Consider the following 14,620-nt stretch of genomic DNA (forward strand, 5'->3'; position numbering starts at 1 on the left):
TCAAGAGACATGAATCAAACCATTTCAGAGAGGAGGGTGTGGACCATCAGGGAGGTGGGGAATCAAAGATGGTTTCACCAAGGGGAGGAGATGCATGGACTGGGTTTTGAAGAGTGAGTTGGAGTTTGGTGGAAAGAAAGGGAGGACAGGCACTTCAAGCAGAGCCAACGGCACAGGCAAAGACACGGCGTCTGGACCAGCAGTTCAGTGTGGCCAGATTGAAGGAGGAGGGGGCAGGGGAGGAGACAAGCTTGGCAAAATGTGAAAGAGGAAAGGTAGGTAGGGTCAACCGGGGAGGAGTTTATAAGGCCAAGTGTAACAAGGCTCCTTGACTGTAACCCTTGTGGCTCCTTAAAGATGCCTGCAAGAAGCAGAACCTCTGGACAGAGATATGGGGGGGGGGATGGGGAAGAGAAGACAAAACAGAGAAGCAACTTTCACTTACATCCTTCAGAGTTTTTTATAATAAGTCCTATTACTATTATAATATATTGTAAGTATTTTAAACTTTCGCTCTTGGCTAGGATCGCAACTAAATCACAATAGCTGCCATTTATCAAGGACTCATGCATGTGACCTTGCTCATCCCCACACCAGCCCTCCGAGAAAGACACTATTATCCCCATTTCCCAGATGAGAAACTGAAGGCCTCTGGGAAAACAAGCAATGCTGAAAGTCACACATGCAGAGACGCCAATGCACCAGAATTGGAACCTGGGTCTGCTGACCCCAAGCCCATACTCCTGACGCTCCACTCTGCAGCCTCCTGGGAGCACACGTGACAGGGAGGCGAGCTCCTCACTTTCACAGATGCCCTGAAGCCGGAAACAAAGCCCATACTTGGGACAGCAGAGCCACATTCAAACCATCTGGAGAGGCCGGTGCCCTGGGCACGGAGCCAGCATGCCAGGATGGAATGTATCAGGCGCAGATGTGAAATCCTGGACTTGGGAGCAAAGCCCTGCCCGAGGACAGGTGGGAAATGAGCATCCTGCCTGGAACTTGCAACGCCCTGCTGAGGTGTGCACACCCAGAGGCTAGACCTGCGCCCCACTGGAGGTGGGAGACAGTTGACTGACTGGGGATGAGCTCTAGGCTGACCTCAGTCCATGCTTGTGGGGACTCCCTGGCTCGCTCGTCTTCATGGTCATCCCTGCTCACATCTCCTCTGGGCCGGAGGAAGCTGGAGCCCAGCCCTGAAGCTCCCCAACCAACAGACAAGCTGAGACAGGGTTGAGGCTCTTGGGTGGTGGAGGAGCTCACTGTGAGACTTAGGGAAATTGCCCTAAGTAAGTAGTTTTTAAGTCTGTTAAGCCAAAGCCCCTTCCCCTGGATTGAATCTTATCTAGAACCCAGTAGGTGAACTAGTTAAGAAGCAGCTGGGGGTGGGGGGGAGCAGACTCCCTACTCCGCCCCCCCAACCCAGTCCCTGAACACAGGGTGAAACCCACTGAACTAGATCACTTTGCAAAGCCCCTGGCTCAGAAAATATTCTGACCCTTTAATTCCTAGTAAATAATCATAGACCACACTACCACCTACTGAGCACTAACTATGCACCAGGCACTAAGCTACAGGCTTCACACAAATCTTCTCATTTAATCCTCATCAGAAACCTATGAAATGGGTTCTATCACCTGGCAGAAACCGCCTGCTGCCCGCCACTCTCTTCGTCTAATGACAACTGAAGCCGGACACACGGCCAGACTACATTTCCCAGCGTCCTTTACAGCAAGGTAGCACCGCGTGACCAAGCTCTGTCCAATAGCACGTGCACGGAGGTCGCTGCGCCACTGCCAGCCAGGGTGGTGAAGGGAGTGAATGGAGCCCTCACCCTCTCTCCACCTCCTGCCTCTGGCCGGGACCAGGGCTACCAGAGCCACTGTGGAAGCCAGGCGTTGAAGTGGTGGGTTGGGGGTCCCTGAATTTACCCAGTGTGGCAGCGCCCTCTGCTGACCTGGAGCCCACCCACCTGTACCACTACCTGTGAGAAATTTCCCCCAGTTTTTAGCCTCCACGGTGTAGATGGGTCTGTGGGCCGCCGTCTGGCCTTCCAGAGCCTCAGTGCTTGGAGGAGGAAGGCAGAAGAGTTGAAATAACTTTCTAAGATCACCTAGAGAGCGGAGGAATCGGGAGCCATTGCGTCTGACCCTGAAGTGCCTGCCCTCAATCCATGACATTCATGCTCCCGGGGTTATAAAATTAGTAATGCCCAAACTTGGAGCCACCAGGATGTCCTTCAGGAGAGCAGGGGAATGGGGAAGTAAACCATGGCACGTCCAGACAATGGAGTTATTCGATGCTAAAGAGAAATGAGCTATCAAGCCATAGAAAAACATGGAGGGACCTTAAATGCAAATCACTAAGTGATAGATGTCAATCTGAAAAGGGGACATGCTGTATGGTCCAACTATATGACATTCTGGAAAGGGCAGAACTATGGAGACAGTGGTTGGCAGGCGTTCAGGGGCAGGGAGGGAGGGAGGGAGAGGGGGATAAGTGGAGCACAGAGATTTCTAGGGCAGTGAAACTACCCTGTATGACACTGTAATGGTGACATTTGTCAAAATCCACAGAATATACAACACAAAGAGTGAACCCTAATGTAAACTAAGGACTTTAATTAATAATTATGTATCAACTTTGGTTCATCAATTATAACAAATGGGCCACATCAATGCAAGATGTACACATAATAAGGAAAAGTGGGGAGGGGGTATATGGGAAAATCTCTGTGCTTTCTGATCAATTCTCCTGTAAACCTAAAACTTCCCTAAAAATAAAGTCTATCAAGTATATAAAAATGTAAATAAATATATACAGCTTCAAGGAAAACTCATGTATGAAAAAGTTAATATTTTGCTGCATGGAATACACTTTGATTAGCACCCATTTAATTTTCCCAGCAAGCTGTGATGTGGGTACTGTTATTATCCCATTTCTCAGATGAAGAAATTGAGGCTCAGAAAGGCCAAGTAATTTGCCTAAACCAAAACTCCCATTTCTTTGACTTCCCATCACCCACGTTCCCTAAGACCAAAACGGGGCTCCAGTTCCCCAGCCCAGAAGAGCCTGCATGCAGGCTGACTGTGTGCTGAGCCGTGTGGATAAAGGCTCACAGCAGCCCCCCGAGGGACACTCCAAGGTGACGGGTCACCTAGCCGACTAGCCGTCCAGCCTCCCTGTGCAGTGCTCCTTCATCTGCAGAGCACTCACTCAGAACAGATCGGTGTCCCTGAGCCACTCAACACACACACACACACACGCACCCTTCCACTTTGTCATTGACTCTCTAACATACAGGCTTTGGAGATCCGGGGGACGTGAGGCCCTTCAGCACTTACACAAGCCAGCATTTCTCACCAAGAACAGAGGGTCATTCGGGGACATTTTTTTTTTCCTGGAGATTGTCAAGACCTCCTTCAAAATGCATAACCACACCTGCACATTAGCTCAAGGCATCACTCTCTCTGCTCTCTGTAACCCCTGGAGGGGAACTGAAGAAATGTATCAAATTCTTAATTTAAGAAAAAAATCCCTGGCGCCTGCATGCGGCGAAAGGGCCATTTCATATGTTGGAGGCGTTTTGAAGAAAGTAGCTGCCTGGAAAATCCTGACTGACTGCGGTTCCTGGGACGCTGGGCCTCCCCGTGAAAGAAATAAGACCTGATCCAGCTTTGGTGTTTAAAGAATATAAATGCAGACCAGGGACAGCATGCTGTCTGACTGTCAGGGCTGGGGACCATCCATTACCTTATGACAGGGTGAGATGATTCGGAACCTACCGAGTTTTATTAAACGTGCTGGCTCCGTTCCACTGTAAGTGGCAGGGACAGCACTGGGGACTGGGACGAGCAGCCCCAAAGCTGTCAATGCCTTTAAAAATGAGAGGTCCCTGGGCTACCATCCCCGTCCTCTGGAAGGTCCCACCAAGACTCTGGGATCAGACAGGCCCCGTTTCCTGGCTGTGTGATCCTGGGTATGTTATCTAACCTCTCTGAGCCTTCATTTTTTCCTCTGAAAAAGATTGACAAATGATGACAGGATCTAAGGAAATAACACAGGTCCAATACGTGACACATTAAACATTTAGTAAACATTAGTGATTCCGAGATGATGATGGTGATGTGAGAGCTAGGCAGGTTCTTACAGATGATCTCATCCAGTCCTCTCATTATGCACATGGGAAAGTTGAGGCCCAGAGAAGGGAAGAGACTTGCCCAAGATCACACAGCAAGCTGGAAGACGTGGGACTAGAACCCATGTCCTTGTTTCTTAGACCAAAGCTTTCTCCACTGCGCACACTGGTCACAATCTGAGAATATCTCAGACATGTAAAGACTATGCCAACAGTCATGTGGGTTCCGTAGCAGAAGCCAGGCCTGGGACAAGGAAAGGCTGGAGTGTCCCCTTCCACCAGCCAACCTGGAGCTCCTGTTCAGCTGCCCTAAGGGTTAGGGTCTGCCTCGCCCCTCCGTGTGAGTAAATGGTTGATAGAAAGCGAGGAGAGTAGAAGGGAACCCTTCTTTATGCTAGATGTCTCCCTTCCTAGAGAAGCCAGCAGGAGGAGATCTGGGTGGGTAGGTGGATCATCGGTCCTTCAGCCCAGCCCCCACCTTCTTAAACTCCACTCCAGAAGTTAGCCCTTGCTGCTCAGTCCTCCTGGTAGGCGCCTCTAGCCTTCAGGACTAAACCAGGCATTGAGTCTTTGCAGGTACTCGGCAGACACTGGAAGCTCATGGTCACAAATCTACCAGAGGGGCCCTGTCTGCAGGGGTGGCATTGTTCAGGGTCCCCCAAAACCGTTCCTTCATGTCCCTTTCTGAGTCCTTCTGAGCGGACAGCTGGCTCTACTACCCTCCTATTTTGGGAGCACAGACATGTCAAGGCCCTGACCCTGTGAGTAGAAGGGGATGGGATCCAGGCAGGTGCCCCGGCTGGGTTTGCTGGGGTTTGGAGGGCATGATTAGCCTGTGTTCCTTTCCCAAAGGTATCCGTCATTATCAGCCCCCAGAGCCTCTACTGAGTGGAACCAGCCACGTTCTGTATCACAGGACCCCATCACCACCTGGCCATAGCTAATTGGTAGAGAAGAGAACACCTGACTCAAAGACAGCTCATTCATTGGCTGGCCAGCAGCCTGTGAGCAGGCCACAGTCATAGATGGAGGAATTTGAACTAGGAGATTTGGAGTCAAAGGCTATGTGGATGGTGGGGAAAGGTGGTGTGAAGGTAGAGCCTCTTAGAGAGTCAGGTGATCTCAGAGAGCTGAAAGAAGGTGAATAGTTTTACAGGGGTGATGGAGTGTTGGTGTGGATGAAGGTGGCAAGGAAGAATCCCAGAGGGACATCTGCAGAGTGCTGAGACAGCAATGCAAGCCAGATGCTCAGATTAATGGAAATCAATATTAATTAGGGTTCCTCTCCCCAGCAAGGTGAAGGGATTCCCAAAAGAGTCCAGAAAGAGAAGCACTAGGGTCATCACAGTGTCCACAAAGCAATGAAAGCTAGAGGCATTCATGAAAGAAGTCGGCATTAATCCCGAGGAAAGGAGATTCCCACAAGGCCCCCAGATAGAAAAAGCATAGGTCCCTGGGGTTGAGAATTGATGGAAACAAGAGAAATTCTCTCAAACCCTGAACCAGAGGCTAAAGGCTAACCATGGGCTAAAGGCCACTGCTTCCTTACCTCTGGCTGCTGTTTTCCAGCACCCGGATGCGTATTTCTTTCCTGTGGAAAGTAGCAGACACTTAGAAGTTCAATTTCCGAAAATACATCAAAAGGGCAGGAGAGACCCTTCTGCTTCCTTCTTGTGTTTAAAACCAAGACTGACTGAACGGTCTCAGCTGGAGCAAGAGAGAAGGGAGGCTTTTTGCACTGAGAAGGTGCTGTGGGTGATCAGGTAGAGAGCCAGAGGGACCCCCTGAATCATCACTGCTAATGAAGTCAATTGGGGAGGAAGGCAGGAAGGAGGTGGCATCATGGCTTGAAGAAAGACACCTGGATGCAGAGTCATTAGCGAAGACTGGGCTCAGGTCTTGGGGTAGGTCTCACGTAGCTGTGTCCAGCAAATTGGGGTCATACCCGTAACAGTCAAGGCTTCTGGGACTGGAAATAGCCCAATCCAGCCCCAAAAGCTAAGCCACAGGGTCTAAACAGAGTAGGATCAGACACTGCAAATACCCCCCTGTCCTGCAAATTCCGCAGTCAATATGGGTGAAGTGAGGAAATGTCCTGGGAGCTGCTGCTGAAGAATCCACTCAGGTAGCCTGGGTGGCCTGGCACCTCCTTCCCGGGGCTCGGTAGGGCCCTGAGAACACTGGGAGAGCAGCAGAGAAGGGGGACCATGCTCTGGAGGGCCACGGAGATGATACACATGACCTCAGTGATCTGACTCAGACACCTGCTCTTCCTCCCTCTATGTGGGGGCTCGGGGACGAGAGAAGAGGTGGACACGGGTAACAGGATCGACCGAGGATATGGAGGGGAAGGAGAGGCTTCCGCAGAGTTCACATGCTTGGGGGACAGGCTGGACTTGAATATGTTCCTTATTTCCAAACATGAAGTGCCACACTCTGGAAAGAAAAGAGGACAACCTTGGCTCTCTTCCTTCTTCCTGTGCCTCACGCAGACAATGTCTCAGCCTGAATCCAACCATCCCCAAAGTCAGTTCTCCCCCAGCAGAGCTGCTACAAGCTCCTTCCCATGAGTGGGCCTCGAGGTACGCCTGAGCGAAGCACCTGTTGCAAGGACATGGGAGATTGCATCAGTAGCCTTTAGCGACCAGCGGGAGCAGATTCAGAGGCATTGAGCTGTAGGGTTATCCGTGGATCCCGTATCCATTCACCACTCCAGCTGTGGTCCTGGGAAAGGCATCTGGAGAGGCCCGGAGAAGCCAGGATGGTGAGACTGCTGCACAAAGTCGACTGAGCCATGCCCACGGGTGATCACCCACACGGAACAGACAAGCCTGCGACTGCTCCCTGCGGGCACCACCTGTCTCTCTGGACACCAAGAGACCATTCCCCGTGAAGTGACCGGAATCCCATTCTCAACTACTACCTGCCGGCTCCCTTCAACTTCCCCCTTCGTGCTTCAGCCTTGGGTTCACGGGTGACTTGGTTCTAAACTTTCTGACAAGCACCTGCCCACACCCAGAAAGGCTGACCTTCCCCCTGTTCCAGGAGGCTTTTCCAAGGTCTGTGCCTTTTCCACTCACTCATTCCACCCATCTTGGCTAGAATTAGACCCCAAGTAGCAGTTCCCTCAAACCAAAGATAGCCACGCTCTCACGGAGGCCTCTCTGTCCAACCAAATGAGATGGCCCGCTAGTGTCCAGAGCTTCGCAAATTCTACTTCCACGTGGCCTGCCTCTGGGCCCACGTGATGATTTGCCCCATGACACTCCCTCATCTTCCCTGGGAGGCGGTGACCCACCCCCCAGCCATGGCACATGGGCTTCCCCCACCTGCTAATGACAGTGACGATAAAGCCATCACCTCTCAAAGGCCTAGGATAAGCCGGGCACTGTGCCAAGGGTTTCACATAAATAACGCAGAGAATTTTCACAATTACCCTGAGGGTAGGTACTTCTCCCATTTTACAGGTGATGAAACTGAAGCTCATAGATTTACCAAAGGTCACCCCGCTAACAAGTGGCAGAACAGGGATTCTAACTCACGCCTGTTTAACTCTGAAGATAGGGCTGATCACCCCAGTCTAGACATCCACCAATGCCCTGAAACTCCCACAAAAGGGGTCAGGCCTTTCCATGTTTGGTGCCTACATGACCACTTCCTGCCCCTGCAGACCTTTGACTCAAGTAGATCTCTCCCCTTCCCCATCACTAGATCTCAGGATCTATGTTCATTGCCAGTAGGTACCCTAGGAATATCTGACCACAAAAGGATGAAAGAGTTAGTGAGCCCTTATGTTTTCATTCCAGGTTCAAGTGTTTATCTCAACCACTCCAAGGCCCAGAGGACCAGACCCAGCTCCTTTTGTAGATGCTTTCTCTTGAGGGGGTCTCAGCACCTTCTCTCTGGGTTCCCTCCCTCTGTGTCGCACCAGAATGCCTCTATACATCTTCGGGTTTTCTTCCTTCAAATATTTGATGCAACAAACACCTATTAAGAGCTACTGCATGCCAGGATCTAGGGACTCAACGATGAATCACGAACCACCTGCCCTCCTGAAGCTCACAGTCCAATGACCAGGGAGGAAGACCCGAACATGGTAACAGGAACTCAGGTCGAACTAAGACACCACCTGCAAGGCTTGGAAATGCTGTGGGAGAGGCTGTCAGGCCAGGATCTGAGCCATCCTCTGGTCCTGAAACCAAACCTCTGCCTTTATCACAAGCCCCCCAGTCAGGCACTCACCTGCCCCTGCCTCCTTTCTCTCTTTAGTTCCAAGAAGGGGTGGAAAGATCACCAAAGCCCTTACACCCTCTCTTCAGCATCATGCCCAAGATGTCACAGGATGACTTTGCAGGAAAAACTCAGGGAGTTAGAAGATGCTGGGCTCAGCATGAGCCCTCAGGTTGTATTAACAGAAGAATAGGCCCATTCATAGGAGGTGATTGTCCATCTAGACCCCAGGTTAAAACTCAAATGCCCAGGTGTCAAGCAGCCTGCAGAGCAAATGGTGAAGGGGCTGGGTCTAAGTGTTGGGAAGGAAGTCCAGCTTGCCCTGGTTTGGACTGGAGCAGGCTGGAGAACACAGGTCTGCCCCAATTCGGGCACCTCTACTCAGCCCAGCAAAAGTTCTGTCCTGTGGGAATGCAGGCCCAGTGTGGCCTGGTCATACGCTTAAGTGTTCCTATTCTTGAATGTTTCGGTTACCTACTGCAGTATAAAAAAGCAGCCCCAAATTTAGTGGCTTAAAGCTACCTCAAGGCGAGGAGGAATGGGGAGGGGCTGTGTAACGGGGACAACATTTCAGGCTGGGCTGTCCAAAAGTCTCTGGGGACAGATAGTGATGATAGTCACAGAGCAATGCGAATGTACTTAATGTTGAACTGCAGGCTTCAGAGGGGCCAGAACGGTAAATTTTCTGTTTTATATATATATATAGCACACTTAAAAGTAGTGAATTTTATTAGGGTAAGTTAATAAAGTTGATAAATATTTTAAATTTTCAATTATTCTCATCAGATGACACTAAATATTTCTTGGTGTAATTTTAACTGAGTATGCAATGCAACATAATGGCAGTTCGATCCACTAATAGAAAGATAAAGAAAATATTTTCTCTGCCAAAAAAAATGCCCCTGCAATGATTTCTTGTATTTTTATATTTATTCTTTTTCATTTTGTGTGTTGACCAGGGCTCGTCAATTCTCCTTTGCATCGCCTCTCAGCCTTGGCTGGTCCAGCTGGGTTTCTTCCCGAGCAGGACGGTCTCAGGGTGCTGAGAGAGGGAAGAGAAGCTGCAAGACCTCTGGAGGCCTAGTTATGAAGTCATGTGATACCACTTCCACCCACATCCAACCGTAGGAGCAGAATCCATGTGAGTGCTTTGAGAGAAGGCATCTATTACAGGAATCACACCTTACACAATTATGGGAGGAGCTAAGGAAGCAAAAGTCGGGAAGAGAAGTTGGAGGACAAGAGAAGGAGCCACTAGCCAGAGAAGCCAGGTGCATCCAGCATCGAGGTGGGACCGTAAAGGGGGAGCCGAAGAAGAGTTCAACACAGAACTCCCAACTCCATGCATCTGCAGCCAAGTGTCTGCCGGTGGGCTGAGTTGAGGGTCATCAGGGGAGGCAGCCAGAGGGAAGAGCGGGCCACAGAGGGAGGAGACGGGGGCAAGCTGAAACCCACTGGACACCCCTGCATCTGTCACTCCTTCTACAAAGACCTTCAAGAGTAATGGCTGCCGCATCCCTTCCGCCTTTCCATCTTCTGCAACTTCCTCTTTGCCCAGCTCCAATGGGGGTCTGCACCGGGAAGGGGAACCCGGGTTCACCAAGTCCCCTTGGTGCAAACCATCACAACCAGGGCATGAAGGGGGACAACAGAGCAGAAGATTAGAGATCAGGGCTGTCCTGACAACTCCAGGAGGTATGCTCCCCAGACACGGTGGGGGCCTCCACCCCACACGGCAGACTTGTTTTAAGCAGCTCCAAAAAAGAAGACGTAAGGAAGACAATACAGAGTCTTAGAGACCCAGGCAGACCTGGGTTTGATCCCAGCACCTCAGCGTATACCAGCTGTGCGAGTTTGGACAAGTTGCTCAAGCTCTCTGAACCTCAATTTCTCTATCTTCAAAATATGAAACAAGAACCCCAGCTTCGTGGAGTTGCACCTGGCACTGTGCCTGACGCCAGAGCTGGTGCTCATTCCCCTCAATTTCCCTTTCCCCCAATTCCAGGCTGTGCCTACCATGGGCCAGGTGCATAATGGAAAGCACAAGAAATATCTGCTTAATTGTGCAATTTCTGGGAAGGCAGATTTGGCTGAGATAAAAGAGATCTAGCACATAACCACCTAATCTTGGCAGGGGCTCCATTTGGAGGAGGGAGCTTCTCATTGGAAGAAGTATGCAAGCCCATTGGGAAGTGAGCTGGACTGGGTGAGTTCTAAGAAGTCCTATGGCTCCAAGAAATTATGACTCTACAAAAATCTCAATGAGTTTATGAAGCATTTTCCCCATCAATTTTCGAAATGTTGTACGTTTATTATAAAGTGCCCACCACCAGTCACTGCTAATAGGATTATAAATTAACACAAACTTTCTGAAGGGCAATTTGACATAATGTATCAGGACCCTTAAAAATATCTACACCATTTGACCCTGTGGGAATTTGTCCTGAGGAAATAATCTGTAACGTGCTCAGAGATGTAAGTACAAGAATGTGGCTTGTTATTTATAATAGCAAAAAAGGGGGGGGGGATAATTGAACTGTCCAACAATAGAGGAATGATTAAATAAATTAGGGCACAGCGAAAAGATGGAAAACCATGCTTCCATTAATCTTGAGGATTTTCCCCACAATTATCCTTTAGAAACAAGAAAAATCTCTTTAAATTCTAGTTCTTAGAAAGAGTCTCCTATTAAGGGCACTCTCTCTTAATTACTTTATTTTAAACAACAAAGTCCTGTTTGGGGAAATCACATTAGCCCTCCCTGACCTCAATCAATGCTAGTTTGGGATGTTTAAAGAGGTCACCTGCCGGAGTCGGCAAAAAGGAGATAGAGAAATTTAACAGGGATTTAGTAATTATTCTGGGGGTTATGACCTCACAATTGCAAGTGTTGGCTGTCATTGTAAACAAGCTTTTAAAGATCACTTTTAAAAGCAATCCGGTACGTAGTTATGTTGTAGAGATCACTAATACACACTTACCGGACAAATAAAGACTATCCTAATGCTATGTAAATAGGTACTTGAGGCTCGGAATACAATTTCCAGAGACAACATTGTACACAGATTTTAAAAGTGTTGCATCTGAATCTCGAACAAGTTAGACCAAAAAATGGAAATGATGTGCTCTGGACAGCTCTGCTGGGTAATTCGCAACGCGCTCTGGGGGTGATAAAAACACAGACGTCAAGGATACCAGGGGAGTCGGTATAAGATGCGGAAGTGGAAAAAACTAATGTTTCTAAATTTGAGATACTTCATGTTACATGGTTTTAAATATCCATGTGTAACTACATTTATAAATTAAGCATTTTGAGTCAGCATTTGGTGATTTCTCTGAATACTTGTATATTCGAGTTGACCTCAAAACTTTCTATTGAAACTTGCATCTGGGCAAACAGGGTGTTCTGTCCTTGGCTATCATATATTTAGGGTCATATGATATATAGCCATGAAAGAAAAGATCTATAAAATAATATTAAATAGAAAACATAAATTGAAAACGTTATAGTGTGATTCTAATTTTGTTTAAATACACACACACACACACACACACACACACACACACACAACTACAGACATAGAAAGAAAAGACTAGAAAGAACTATACCAAAATGTGAACAATGACTATATCTGGGCTGTGCAATTAGGAAGTACATATGGCTTTTTTGAGTTGTTGTTTTTTCTTTAAATACGTTAATGTTTTAACTGAGGGAGATAATTTTTTAAATCTTTTGTAAAGTTGCCTCTTTCCTAGATTCTCACTCGGCGCTATGGGAGTATCTTTTGTTCCTACTCCTTCCCTAAATCTTTGGCAACTGCAAATATATATGATGGGGACAGGAGGGTTTTAACAGACACGTATGTGCTGGCCTGGGAAGATGTGCCTGCCACAGTGAGAGGGAGAAAAAAGCAGGCTACGAAGCAACGTCAATAACATGCATGTGATATGATTCCCCCTCTGAAGGAAGGGAGGGGGGAGAGCGCAAGGGAGGGAGGGAAGCATAAAGAAGGTGTGTGTCTATATGCAAACATGTTTGCATAGGCATAGCGACAGGTCCAGGAGGAAACCCACCAAATTGCCAAAAGCCTCCCAGGGTGGAGAAATCCTACACGCCTCTGTATTGTTCATTTTTTTATTTGTGAAGTACATGTTTATAATAGGATGTAATCGGCTTTTTGCTGATTCTACTGAAATAGGGGAATGCTGAAGGCGAGTCCCATCCATTTACATGGCTTTGCTACTCCACAAAAGAAAATAAAAATTAACCAGCGTTGCCTAGACCCCTCAAGCCTGTAGGGTACAAAGGAGTTTACAATTACAGCAACAAACTGCCTTTCTGTGGTCCCATCTGCTAGGGCAGGACTTCTAGTCTCTAAGAGGACACAGACACACAACTGAGCGTGAAGAGCTATTTGCTGAGTGTTTCCTACACAACAGGCACTGCGCCGAGAGCAACGCATGCATTAGCCTACTTAACCCTTACCCCAGCCTTCTGCCCATTTTACAGCTGAAGAAACTGAGGCATGAAGAGGGTGAGCTTACACAGCTGGTGAGTGGCAGGGCTGAGGTTTGACTCAGGCAGCCTGGGTACCCCTTGGGTGACTCATGTATACCCACAAATACACCTTCAAGGCACAGCCCTGCAGTGGCAGCCTGTACCCACCGTGGAAGGCACCAATATGGGGGCCGGGGCCCCCGAGACTTCCAGCACCCTTTACTTACCACTGGGTTGGGGCTGTGTGGCCAGAGAGCTAGGAGACCAAACTGCTAGGACAGCATCTGAACCAGTCCCCGACTTTCCGGATCCCGCCCTGGCCTGGCCACTACCCTCCTCCTAAGAGGTCCTTAGGGAAAAGAGCCCACCAAGGAACCACGCAGCGCCAGCAGCCTCTTCCTAGCTTGTCTCCAGTCCCAGCCCCAATGTGAGCGTGCTGGGCTGGCCCAGACTTCCTTTCCCTAAACTAGGCTGAGCCACCCCCTTCCCCAGCTTAATCTCACGACCCTGAGGCGGATGGGCTCCAGTCCCACCCTAACCCCGCCACCAAGGGCCAGAGAAAAACAGCAGAGGGACAGACAGTAAGAGAACAACAGCCCCAAAGTTGGCCCCAGGCTGAGCAGACTACACCCCCACAAGACCGTATTAGGGCTGCCCAGCTGGGGAAGGGGAGAGAGATCCAGAGAGAGAACTCGACCTCCTCCCATTTTGGAGAAGCCCTAACCAGTGCTCCATCCTGTCCCCTGCAGGGATGGAAGAGAGAAGAAAGAGCATGGCCACAAACCCTAGATGTGGCCTCCCGAGGTCCTTCACTTAGGCAATAAGCATCCTTCTTCCCTTGGGGGTGGGGAGGGCCACGGTTTCTGGCCCTCGATGCCGATCCATCCTCGGGGAGGACTATCATGGGCAGTCAGGGGAGAGGGGACCCCCAGCTCAGGGCCTCAGTGCTCTGCTGCTTCTGCAGGTGGCAGCCCTGTCACTGTCAAGCTATCAGGGAGACAGCCTGGACCTTCAACATAACCAAGGCCGCTCTGTGTTCTCTGAAGCCCCCGTGCTAAGCTGGCCACAATGCCCCCCCACCCTTTTGTGCCACACGGCCTGGCACAGATGGCACAAGCTAGCCCCTAAAAGCATCTCCTTGTATCTACTTCCAGACCTCCACCCCCACGTTCCCAGGCAGACAGAAGCCCAGATGAGGACAGATTCACCCTCTCCCCCCTCCCTAGGATGCCTTCCCACTTTGATCGTCCCTACAGACAGCCTCTAGCCAGTCCTCCTCTAGCCAGTCCTCCATGTTCTCTATACCCACAGTCCTGGCCTGACGGTGCCTAACCCCATATTAGCTCCGGGTACAGACAGCCCGGCCCCCATCTGCAGCTTCACCTCCCTGTGCTCACACATTCTTAAAAGGCAACAGTTCCCCCTGAAACCTCCATCAGACACAAGTCCCGTCCTTGGTCAGTCTGCCCCTGAGCCGGCACAGAGCCGTAACTGACTTGTCGGTGACATTACAAAAGGCCAGAGGAAATACGCAGTAACATGCCCGGCAAGGGCTGGGACTCCTGGTCCGCGACCCCCTTTGGAAATAGGAGAAGGACCTACAAGCCTCTGGAAACCACTATCCATTTCTCCTCTCCCATTTCATCTCCTCCTTGGTCTTCTTTTGATCTTGTTTTCAAGCCAGAGATAAGATTTCCACGTTGACTCAGGCTTGATTATAACTGACTCTGAACCTTTCTAGTGATTAAAGTAGC

The 14,620-nt window shown here is 49.5% G+C and overlaps 1 long non-coding RNA gene across 1 annotated transcript in view; it reads right to left on the reverse strand.

The window, feature by feature from the left end:
• Nucleotides 1-5,699: 5,699 nt before the first annotated feature.
• LOC121099798 overlaps nt 5,700-14,620 on the reverse strand; it is a 66,185-nt gene continuing 57,264 nt past the window's right edge. Inside the window, exon 3 of the long non-coding RNA XR_005831549.1 lies at nt 5,700-5,729. This is a non-coding gene — a long non-coding RNA (uncharacterized LOC121099798). The remainder of the gene's footprint in view (nt 5,730-14,620) is intronic.

The sequence above is a fragment of the Ursus maritimus genome, unplaced genomic scaffold (genome assembly GCF_017311325.1).
Source record: "Ursus maritimus isolate PB19 unplaced genomic scaffold, ASM1731132v1 scaffold_32, whole genome shotgun sequence".
Classification (NCBI taxonomy): Eukaryota; Metazoa; Chordata; class Mammalia; order Carnivora; family Ursidae; genus Ursus; species Ursus maritimus.